Consider the following 12377-nt stretch of genomic DNA (forward strand, 5'->3'; position numbering starts at 1 on the left):
GTGTTCAGACGAAGCAATTTGTGCTCCCTGCCTTCGCTTCTAAGCAGGAAGAGTGCGCGTGGAGTTTGGCCTTTCCACGTTGCAGTCTTGTAGTGGACTTTAGTCCTTAAGGTGGCTGGCAGGAGACTTTAAGGCTATTCAGGTGAGATCCAGTATGTTGTAGTACGAGCCTCAACTTAGTGGTGTTTGGGAAAACACAGCCTGTGTCCTGCAGTCTTGTCCAATCCACGTTGAGGATCAGGAGGATCAGCAGTGCTGTGTGGTCACACGGGCATGAATTCGGTTTGCTGGATAGGCTGATAAAGGTCAGTGGCAGTTGTATGGAAATACATGTAAGAGGGTGTTTGTAATATCTGCCTAAATGCAAGGGGAACTCCTGGAGATAATTGCAGACCGGGAGGATTTTCAGAGCTAGGAGCAGGTCTTTCAAACGCTGAGATCTCTGTGTGGATACCCTCCTTATGGGCTGGTCTGGAACAACGTGTGCTCCAGGGCACAACGTAACCCTTCTGTGGCAGGTGTAACTGCTGTGAGTAAAGGGTTACTGGGTTTCACAAAGGTTGTGTGGTACTGAGAGAATAAAGATTAAAAAGTGAAATGGTTCGGGGTCGGGAAGTAAGGTTTTAAGGTTTTCTGCAAAGGTTGGGCTAGTTTTTAGGTGCAGGGGTTCTGACCTGCTGCTAGTGGCAAGGGGGAACTGGCTTACATTTCTGATTTCTAGGGGTCAGCAAATTCAGAACTGAGAGTCCACAGTGACTACTGGGTCTTTGGTTGAGTTCTGTATTTGTATTCTGTCCATGCAATAAAGCTGCTTTTGGCAGTATAGAGATCCTAACAGTGGATTTCCGTACTCTTGTGTTTAAAGTCTCAGTTATCCAGCTGCATTCAGGTAACGCTCATGTGGATGGTTCTGAAATCAAAAGTGACAGATGAGGTAGTTTCTCTGACCATTGGGGAATTATACTTAGGCTCATAAAAAGCCTTAGGCGAGTTTTACTTCATAGCATTTGTTTCAAAAGAATATAAGTTATTTTCCCAAGACAATAATTAGATAATTATTGTGGCAGTGAGATTTTCGACCATTATTTTAGCATATGCTACTCAGGGTAACTATTCAGACCCAGGAATGTCTCGCTGCGCAAACTCTCTGCAGTTCCCAAAGACGCCTTGCTTCATTGTCTCCTAAATCAGATTTCATCCTGCAGCTTTGCTGTTCATTAGCGAGGGCTCTGCTGCTGCTTGATGGGGAAGTTAAAAATATTCTGGGGAGGTGATTTGAAATCTGGTTAATCTCAAATGAGTGAAAAGTGGTTGCAGTTGATTCTGCTGTTCTGGTTTTTTATTGTTTTTTTTTGATACATCTTATTTATTGCCTTTTCCTTATTTAAGGGTTCTTCCCCCTTCCATTTTATTGTTGGTGATCCTGTCAAATGGGGAAAAGTAATGGAAAATGGCAGGATATTTGTTTAAATTCGAGTTGTTTTAAGTAACCTTCCTTAGAATGGACTTCAAGTTCACTTCCTACCTTCATTTTTCTGAGCAGAAAGCATCTCATGTGCTGAAGTATGCAAGCTGTTTCTTGAACTTCTGGAATTGAGTTTCTAAGCATTGCTTGCGCTATGGTTAATACGAGGAAGTGAAAACTTTGAGAAGGATTTCCTCAGCTAGCTGCATTTTGGTAGCAAATACACTCTTAGTAGATGTCTGTGTAGGCGCTCAGTCCTCTTTCTTCTGGGTCTAGCAAGGAGTGTCATTTTGGGGAAACTTCTCATACCAGGCTGGATTGACTCCTGAAAGCAAGTCACCCTGGCCAGACTGCCTAATTTCTGTAGAACCTACTCGTAAGTGTATCTGTTTTTTCCTCATGTAATGATGCCTTTGTAATAGGTTCCTGGGTGAGTCTGAAATGGCTATAACAGGATTCAGTGTCGTCAAGGCTCCGGCTGGATGGAGAGAACTGTATTACTCTGCAGCTCCGGAGATGATTTACTACCCGACTGACAACTTGCAATATAAACATTAGTCCAAGCATGATCTTGTCCCAAAACCCCGCCTACGCAGGGAGCCAGGAGTCTTCCTGCCACGCGCCATAAATCGTTTACGGTTTGCTCATTCCCGTGCATTTGAAAAACAGCTGTGTAGTGGGGATTAGCAGTTTGCAGAAGGCCCGTGCGGGGCTAAATTAGGGTCTCTTGCCCTGGTGGTGAATACCGGTAATGGAATAGCAGGAGTGCTTCTCTGCAGTGGAAGGCAATTTACTCGGGGAATGGGGGTGGGTGCAGGGAATCCGTGAGGGTACAGCAGCCGAGGGAGAGCGTTGGATTGCAGAGCTCCAATTGGAGCTCACATGCCTGACTGATAGCTGCCCAGCATGGTGGGGGATGGAAAAATTAATTGTAAGATGTGTTTGTTTTTTTAACGTTACTCATGTATTTCTATTTATTATGTGTGCATACATACAAAAATATAAACGTAACATACATCGTATGTACAAAATGCAAGCAGACTACTTTTGTCTCTTAGGAGCTGAAGGGCTTTACAGGGTTTATTTATTTATTTAATTAGCGTGTGTGTGAAGAGTGGTTTCCCCTTTGTTAGCCCGTGGTGGCAGAATTTGATTATAGGAGGGCATCTGGGGCTTCACAGCTAACCTGAAGCCTTTAGGAAAAGTTTTACGATGCCACCTGGATTTATTACAGCTCTGGAATTTCAGCTCCCAAAGACAAACTATTTTTGTGCTGTCTGCGATAATTTAAATTACCTCCAGGAGCTTCTAATGACTAACTTGTGCTTATGGTGAAACCTCCCATTTTTCCAAACCCTAGGAGCACGATGTGTTTCATAACTCGACATGTATTGATGCTCCTACATCAGTGCCGAGTACGTCGGAGCCTAAAGCCAGTCGGTGCCTTAAGGCTTTGTGTAATAAGGAGAACATTCAGACTTTGCTGTACAAATGAGACCAGATAATGGAGTTCAGATACCTCCTGCGTGCTGGGTGACAGACCAGCTGCTGAGTAATGCAGATATAAGTAGTTCGTTCATAGCCGGGTTGGTGTCTCCATCCACAAATCCTCTCTTGGGTGGGTTGGGTAAGAATCTGGGTGGAATGTGTCACTGAGGCACCCCCTTCCAGACGCATCAGCTGAATGCAAGGGCTTCCAGGCTATATCGTAAGCATCCAGGGGGCCACCGGCAGAGAAAATGGGCTCTGGGTAAAGCAGGTGACTTGTTTCCAGAATGACAAAGTTAGAAAGGTTCTCACTGTTCTGTTGAAGCTGCTGCACGGCATCCCTCGGAAATAGGAACATCTTCCTGGAGCTTCCTGCCTTGCTCTCCTCTTCCATTGATCTGGGGAGAGCAGCTGGAAGGGCTCATCCTAGCCTTGTCTGAGCCTAGGAGTTGCCTCCCGTTTTTATTTTTCTTTAATTCCTTTTGGTAAAAGGCTGTGCAGTCTGTTTGATTTCTTGTGCCTTGCCGAGATGGAGGCCAGATAGTACCAAATAAGTTTGTGGCTGTTTGTGTGGGCATTTGAGATCTGGAAGGCACCTGCTAATGAGCTGTAGGTCATTCCGTGTCAGATTGGCTAAGTTTCCATCAAGCCGGTTCTTTGTTGCGGCAGTGCGTACGGACTGTGTATGTTTGGGGATTCCTCTTATCTCGCTCGGATGCAGAGGGTTTTCCTCCCGTTTGCTGCCTCCTCGCTCCCCACAAGAAGAAGAATTGCCCGACTCTGGAGAGCTCTTAACTTAGAGATTCAATCAGGTGCTTTGCTCTTGCTTGTATAGGCTTTCCAGATATACACAGAGTGTTAGAGGGGCGTGGGTACGCGATCGTATTTTGAGCTTTCCCTCCTTGGAGCTGTTTTCGATGCTGCTGGTGGAATTCACCTTCCCCTCTGCCTGGGAACTGCCGGGAGGGAGTTGCTGTCACCCAGAGCAAAGCTCAGCCTGATGCCTCAAGCCCTTACCCCTCGGGGCGAGGACTTTGCCCAGCTTCCACAGGCAGCAGATTGTTTGTTTGTGAGCTTGTATCACCCGAATCTGCTGGGTTAGGCCTGAAGGGAACGGTTCAGGGCAGTGGAAATCGTGACCCAGAGTCGCTGAAACAGGGGATGGAAGAATAGAGCTAGCCGTACAGTTAACTCTCCCCCCCCACTTCTTTTTTCTGTTTCCTCACCTGCCCAGCTGTGTAGTAGGTTAGCAGTACGTGTCTGTTCTTATTCTTATGAAAGTAGACTTTGTTCTCTGAAGACTGCTAATCATGCCCCATGGGGGTGTAATCAGTTATAAGGTATTTAATACGGTGCAGGCGGGAACAGGCCGCCTGGCCGAGCTGGCAGATTGCAACACTACGGTTATAAAGGGCCCCTTTCCCCCACTCACCCGCCCACCGGTGGCAGGGTGAGGGCTGTACCTTGAAAATAAAAGAAAATAAAGCTCTGGTGGGGGCAGGGAGAGGAGAGGCTGAAGGGGAAGCTCCTATTCCGGGAACCGGGCCGGTGGCAATGCTCTGAGAGCCGTGGCCACGGCGGGTTGTGCTGTCGAGGCTTGCGGGAGTTCGGTGCAGTCGCCGTCGAAGTGGATTGCAGGGGAACGGCCCTTGGCAGCCTGCAGAGCAGCAGGGGCTGCCGTCCTCTCGGGATTGGGTTTTCTTGTGGTGGCTGGGGTTGGGGAGGTATGGGGTGGTTAGAGCTGGAGAAGCCCTTTCTCCTGCATACGGTGATTTAGACACCTAAGCTGGTTGGGTGCTTTTGTAAATCCTGCCAGGCTTCTATTTATATCTTCGGATATAAATCTATTGGTAAATCTAGCCTTTCATGCCTCTTTCTTCCCAGTGCTGGTGCTGGTGCAGCAGCCTGCCTTCCTGGCTTGGGAGGGAGTAGGTGGCTCGAGGCCTTGAATTTTAATGGGCACGGAAAAGTCTGTTGGACCTCATCTGGCCTGGTCTTGTTACCTAATACCAGGCCGTTCCCCTCAGCGAGGGCCTTGAAATGCACGTGTAGGGTGTGGAACAGCTGGGCCACAGCCTCATAAACCATCCCTGCTCTGGCAGCTTGCTAGATGCATCGGCGTGTTCCCGGAGCTTGCGGCTACGCTGACCTTGCCCCTTCCAGGTTCCCCAGAGATCAGAGCCTTTCAGCCCTTCTGGAGCTCTTTGAATCTGCTGATGCTGCTCTGTGCACTGACAGCACAGGGCTCCCTCCGTGCGTGTGCTCTTTGCTTCTTGGAAAGTAGAAGGGAATGTCTGCTCTGCTGTATCAGCTCGTGTTGTACAGTTTCTGACATTTTTCCTTTAGAAATCCTGCTCCTTTCTGGCATCCCTGTGCTCTGCTGAAGTTGAGAACACACTTTGTGTAGCCCAGCAGCTAGGAGCTCTCTTTGGTGACCTGGGGGATATTGGTATAGATTCAAGTGGGGTATATTCTTGCTACAGCGCTCATGGGAGCGTTGGCTTTCCTGCTGCGCGATGAGGGAACGCTGGCTAGTAAGTCTCACAGTTGTCCCTTAGCACTGGCTGATGGGTTTTTAGGTGGGGATTGGCATTTTATTGTGTCACACGGGGTAAGTGCGGGTTCAGAGCGTGAAGGATTCAGAACACAGCCTTCCTTTTATGGGCTTGAGTGCTGACAGCTTTACCTCCTGGTTCATCTTTTATCCCTTAGGAGTAACTTCCCGTTTAGTAACTGAATTCTTCGGAAAGCTTTTGGGACTTCCAGGAGCTTCCAATGAAAAAAGAGTGCTTTCTGACTAGAACCTACGGTGACTGTAAAAGAGTGAGGTCCTGGAACAAGAGGTTGCTTGTGTGTTGGATTTTTGTGCACTGAGTCTCTCGTGATCATGTAAATGACCAGGTGTCCGTGCTGCTGGAGAGAAGGATGATGTACAGTGCAGATCAGGTCTGTTTCTGTGGGTAGGAGGGCAGTGTTTAAGGAAGGACTTTTTGCTAATGAGGAAGTGATTGCATCTGAGAGAAGCTGCTTGACTTCAGGCAGAGTGCTTTCCTTGGGGAGGAAAAAGACCTGGACCCTTCCAGGCACCCCTGATGCGCGAAGTCAGCCTCCTGTTCAGCTCTGCCCCCTCGGCTCAGCAAGGCTCAGTGCTGTGTTCTCCCCTTCTCTTGTAGGAAAAGGCAGGGAAATTCCCTTCCCAGGCTACCGCGCAGCTCTCGGTTCCCGCTCTGGCATGTGGTTACTTCCAGCCCTGCTGATGGCTCTTCACATCCCCGCACCACGCACCAGGTAGCCCTGCTGCCTCGCTCTGGGGCTTTTTTTCCGTGGCTCGAAGTCTCCTGGAGGACTCGAGGAGGCCCCACGGAAGAGTTTGAGGCCGAGGCTGTCATCGGGGTCCTGGCAGTGGCAGGGCTGGCGTGCGTGGGGAGCGTGGCGGGTGTCAGCCTGGCGGGTGTGTGGGCTTGCTGCTTGTTTTCCTTCCCTGCCCGGTGAGGAATGCGATGTGTTTGCCTTCCTTGGCCTGTGGTTGCAGCCACATTCCTGCGCTGGGAGTCAGCGCGGCGCGGCGTGCTGTTCATGCCCCCTGGCTACATGCTTTCAGCTCCACATCAAAGGTGTGTTTGGTGTGTAGCTTGTGCCATTCCTGGCCACACCTGGTGGCCTGCAGGCATGCAGGAGGTGGAGTCTGGCTGTGTTTGCAGATGGCATTCAGGGTTCAGACTTCTTGCTTGTGGAGAGGCTGGAGCTGAGTCCATGCTAAACAACCCCAGGAATGCAGCGGGAGAGCTGAGCGGCACAGTCACTCCAGGGGCATGTCCTAGCAGCAATGTTTCCTTTATAGCTGCAGCAAAATAATTCATGCCTGCTCCTCCAAAGGAACTGGCTGTTTGCTCGGGTGTGTTGTAGGGTTTAATTTACACCGATAAGGCCAATTAAGGTTGGCTTGTCCCCCTGCAGCCTGTATGCTCTTCGGAATCAGCAACGATTGAGTGACTCGTGCCATCGAGCTGTGCTCGGTACAAACCGTGCACAAAATGTCTGCCCAGAGGTGGAATGGGCCCAGGATTTAAGCTGGGCAGGAGTGCTTCCCCCCCAGTCAGTGGGATAAATGTTCTTACACGTATATGCTGCAGCTTGACTGCCCCAGCTTCTTCTGGAGAAGCCTTCCTCTTCTGACTAGTACCTCAAGAGATGAGCGCTGGAAGCTTGGTGAGGGATGGCAGGTCAGGATGCAGATGCATTATTTTGGGATCCTTGCCGGGATACCTGAGAGAAACAGGCAGTAAGTTTTGCATGTCGCTGTCGTAGGAGCCATCCCAGCCCTATTTACATAGGTCTTTTGTTTGTCAGGCTTGGGGAAAAAATGGTCTCTATTGTCAGTGTCAATCCGAGTATGGGCGCCTTGTGAGCAAGGTTTGTGGGAAGAACAGCGGAACATCTTTTGTGTCCTGCTGTAAACTCTGAGCTTTTCAGCTCATTAGCCAGTTTGCTTTGATCTTCCAGTCTTGCAGTTCCCCTTCTGGCAATTTCTAGCAGCCTTCAGTTCTCTGACCAGCCAGTCATCTCCGTATTCGAGTTCATCCTCTGCAGAAGACCTCCCTACTGCCATCCTTAGCCAGCAACAGGCATGAAAGAACTGACGCTTGGTAGTCCTCTGCCTTTGTAGCATCGCTTTTACTTTTTGGCCAGGGCCACAATCTCTGGATCAGTTGCTGCAGAGCTACTGTTACCAGAGTGGTCCATGCCACTGTCTCTTAGGAAACGTACACGGCTTTTAAAAGCAGGATCGCAGTGGTGGGTGATTAGGGGGATGTTACTTGTTGCAAAAGACTATGGTGATTGCAAATAATTTCCAGTCCTTTCACATTGGACTCTCTTCTCCCCTGATTTTATGTAAACTACGCATTTTATTTCAAACAAGTGGCCGCTGACTCTGTACCTTCCTTTTAAGACTTGGGCGTTAAGGAGAAAGTGTGTTGCTTGAATATTTGCTTTCCTTCCTCTGTTCTGCGATGCCAAATTCAACAGTATATCCTGTGGCAACATGAAGTGGAACAAAATATAAATAGGTCTGAAACAGGATTATGTGGAAAGTTATTGATTGAACGTTTAAGTGTATATAATCATTGTGTCTTTCAGCTTTGTCATGCAACATGGGCAACTGCTGCAAAAATGGAGATCTTGCTTAGCAGCAGGAGCAATATTTAATCCAACTTTCTGGTTGCCAGGAAAGGAGTGAGGCTGATTCTTGGTCTTTTGCTTCCCCGTCAGTGAGTTTTAATATGTTGAGGAAAGAAAGTTGGTTCAGCTTCCCTGCTGGCCTTCAGGAAACGTGTAGGAATCCAGGTCTCTGTGCTGCAGTGTCCAGTCCCCAGCACCTCTGCCTGGGAGATGTGCTCCTCTGGCTAGAGCAGGAACCTTCACCGAGCAGCTACATCTCCCCCTGCTGGGACAGGGACCAGAAAACAGGGCTGCGGCCTGAGAGTGAAATAACAGGAATTGTTCTGATCCTGGAGCGCCTTGAGCCAGCAGCAGGTGTGGTGTTCCTCCAGTCGAGACATTCCTTAGGCCAGAGTCACGGGCTCTAGAGCCCAGCTCTTGTAGCTGCATGAAGCAGAGGGCATGAGCCAACAGCTTGCTGTCGGCGCTGGACAAACACCTCCTCACATCTGCCTGGCAGTACGCTGGCATTCCTCCACTCGCTTTGCCCTTAGATGAGTGGCGACCTGCTAGTGCTTTGGGTGGTTTCCTGTGATATCTCCCCCCCCAAAAAATGAACACAGAACGTGGCAGTTTGCTTTCTTTAGGACGTCTGGTGCCAACCGTCTTCTCCTCTGAGAGCCCCTTGGGGGAGAGGTGAGCGGAGGTGCCGTCGCTTGCAGCGTGGCTGTTTCTCGTTCCCAGCTTGCTCTCTTGCTTACACGGGAGTCTGCGGGGAGCAGCCCTGTGGAGGTGAAGTGCTCGTCTCTGCTGCTGAAAAGGAGATGTTTTTCCATAACCTCAGAATAATTAACAGGCTTATACTATCCCAGGGGATAACAGTGGTAAAGCCCAGGCACTTCGGTTTTACAAGAGCAATGCCAGGCAGGGGATGTAGTGCTAGTCTGGACAAGCTGACCTTGCGGTAAAACAAAAGTGCCTGGCCTTGCTGCAATCGCCCTTTGGGACAATTCGTGCTCGTTATTACCTCCCGCAGAACAGCGCTGGTGTTAGCAACGATGACAAATGTGGAATGAGATGGTTGATGAGAGTGCTAACACTGCCCTGAGGACAGGCTGGGTTGGGAAGAACTGAAGCAACCCTGCGGGGGGGGGGGGGGGGGGGGAAGGTGAAGCTTCGGGGTATCGGATGAGGGGGCGGGACAGCCAGTGGCTGCTGGTGACAGGCAGCCCCCTCGTGTACTTGTCTGTAGGGCGAGGGGTGGAGGTGCGGGTCCCCGCTGCTGCCGTTAGGGTCCTGCTGTTAAAAGGACCAGCTGGAGCCCCCGTGAACGGGAAGAGAAGGGTCATAGCCGGTTGCGTGCTTCATACAGGTCACCAGTGAAAGACGGGTGGGTGGATCTGTTTGCTTTTCCTAAACTGGATTAAACGGTGGAGTATCGCTGTGACTGAACTCTCAGAATAAAATCGTTCAGCAGTGCAGTGGTGCTGAAGGGAGTCACTTAAAGCAAATCAAATGAAAAAACCTAAAATAAATGAGGCAAACTGAGGCAGATTAACTCCAGGGCCACGCCACAAAAAAAGAGAGGAGATGCTGCAGGGTTACGTTCTGCTTCAGGAGCCACGCTGCGCTATTGTTTACGGAGTTGAGACAGGTTTTGTGCCCGTTCCTGCCCTTGGCTCAGGCCCTAAATCTGCTAGGCCCTAAGCATGTTTTTGAAAGCAGCCTCCCCTCCTTGTTCGTGCTTCGTGGCCTGTTGAGACTGCTGCTGCCAGTGCGTAGGCGCGGGGGCTCCGGCACACCGAATGGCGCCCGGCTGCAGAGGCCAGGTGGAGGTCGATGGGGAGTGCTCGGTGCGGGCACCGGCAGAGGAAACGGCCGTGACTCGGGTTAGCTGGGGGACAGCCGTGCCTGGTAGGAAGCGTGCTTCCCCATAACTTCTGGGCAGGGAAAGTGGCAGGGTGGGAGAAGGCGGTGAACGCCTTCCTCTTTTCTGTCTGCGGCTGGATGGGTTCGTTGCCCTAACGCCACTTCTCTTCCTCTCAGTGCTGCGCTGCTTTTCTCTGGCAGCTCATAAAGAGCTGTGGGTGAAGCAAGGATCAGAGTGGTTGAAGGAAGAACGACCTCCCACTATCCTTACCCAGTGCTGGAGTCTGTAATTTTACTTCGTTCTACTGACTGCTGTCTGCGTTCAGTGCTGAAGAGATCATAAAATATTTCCGTGCTAGAAGATTTTCTCTGATAAATAGCACAGAGGATGGCTCAAGTTTCCATGGCAATGCTTCTGAATGTGCTTCTGTGTCACCAAAGAAAGGGAGACTTTGAGTTGACTAAGGTTTGAAGGTTTTCCCTGAGAAAAGGGAACGGTGGTGAGATTGCATGTTAGTTGTTTGCCTGCCTTTGGGTAGTGCCTCTGATATATAATCTGGAGAAAGAGGAAGCTGACATTTGGCTAATGGCAGGGATGGACTGTGTCGCGCAGACTACAGCTGGACTCCTGGCCATGCTTAACTGTTCAGCTACAGATGCAGCTGCACAATCACACAACAGCTAAGCCTGTACCATTCTCTGCCTCTCACATCTGACCATCTGCTAGGGAAAAGCTAATTAAACCAAAGCGATTCTTGCTGGGATTAAACCCTAGCAGCGGAGAAAATTGAGAATAGTACCACTATTGTTCTCCCACTGCTGGATCAGGATAGCTGCTTTATTTGTGTTTGTAAAGAATTGCAGCCTATTCAACTCGTTGCTGTCAGGTAGGTGTTCAGCTCATGCACTTTCCTTCTCCTTTCTACCCCAGATCACTCCTGGTTTAGGTGCAAGAAATAAGGCTGCCTTGCTGAATTTTCTTGCGCTTCCATTTTTTATGACAGCTGAGGCTGTTTTTCTTTTACGTGGGATTTCATGCAAATACAGCACACAAAGCTGTTTTCTCTCCTGGTGCCTCTATTTCTTTATTAGTAGAAATTGCTCCTGTCTTGCACAGTGCATGCAAGTACGGTGAGCGTGAATCCTAGCTTTGGTATTGGGGACGCGTAACCTCGTAATTGCTAGAAGCAACTAGTATGAATCTGAGATATGAGACCAAGTAGTTTAATGGGAAAATGTACCTGCAGCCCTTGGAGAGCTTAAATTTCAGTCTCGTAAAATAGAAAATGTGGAAGTGTAGTTCCCTTAGCAACTGAACTCTTGCATGTACCTACAGCCCGTGTTACCATGGGATGAGGGCTTCAAAATAGCTCTTTGCAAAAAAAATAATAAATTAAGTGAACTGGAAACTCTGGTTGATTTCAGTGCTGCTCCTGAAACTCGGCAGAAGTGACAGCTCACCCTGTTGTCCAGGGCTGTGGCACAGTTACTTTGATGGCTGATGAGGGATTTAGTTCTCTGCAAGGGGCTCAGAGTGTGTTTTCCATTTATCTTTGTGTTCTGAACAGGGAAAACTTGTTGCACTGGGGAGGTAGTGGCCCCAGGAGAAGGCAGTGACAAGCAGTGAAGGTTGTGTTGCTGGAGTGGATGTGAGGAAGGTTGGAGTGAGCTCAGAGACCACACTGGAGAAGCCCATAGAGATGAAAGTGAGAGCACAAAAAGGATGAAGATAAATTAAGTCTTGATGCTCGGGGAGAAACGGTTCAGATAGTTAAAAGTTGAGGAGTGAGGGGAAAAAAATGGTAATTTTGGAATTGCTGGAATTTAACGTTGACAAATTTGTTTCGGGCGGAAATGCTATGGGAGCTGGAGAGGTGAGGGGTGACTTCAGGGTGTGGGTTTGCAGCACTGTGACTTCAGACTTGTTTTGTGTATGTGCTTACTCCAGCGTTAGCAGGAGAACCTCATACTTTCGTGGAAGAAGCGCAGTAGTAAGACCGTGCCTGGGGGCAACTAGCTGACATGCTCCAAAGAGTTTACTCAGATAAGCTGTTGGTGAGCCATACCTTTAGGAATGAGAGAGCGGGGAACATTCCCTTCCTGGTGTCTGAACTGTTGGACATCAGCAAGCAGAAGCTGTGTGGGTGTCTGGAAAGCAGGGTGCAGCACACGGCCTTGCTAGCACCCGGTGCCCCTTGCTTGGGGAGAATGGAGAAAGCTTCGTGCCATGCAGGTCTTGGCATCGTGGTGTTTGTCAAGTCCTGTAAATGTCAGTAACGTTAATACCGTAATATACCTCGAGTAGTGTGGTTAGCTTATATTGATCCTAAGAGAGAGATGCCATTCTCTGTTTTGTCTTGTTTTTTAAAAAAAACAAACAACGAAACCCTCTTAG

The 12377-nt window shown here is 49.3% G+C and overlaps 1 protein-coding gene across 5 annotated transcripts in view; it reads left to right on the plus strand.

The window, feature by feature from the left end:
* TJAP1 (tight junction associated protein 1) overlaps window positions 1-12377 on the plus strand; it is a 39049-nt gene that overhangs the window by 4164 nt on the left and 22508 nt on the right. The gene's annotated exons all lie outside the window — the stretch shown is intronic.

Source organism: Anser anser (assembly GCF_964211835.1).
Source record: "Anser anser genome assembly, chromosome: 3".
Lineage (NCBI taxonomy): Eukaryota > Metazoa > Chordata > Aves > Anseriformes > Anatidae > Anser > Anser anser.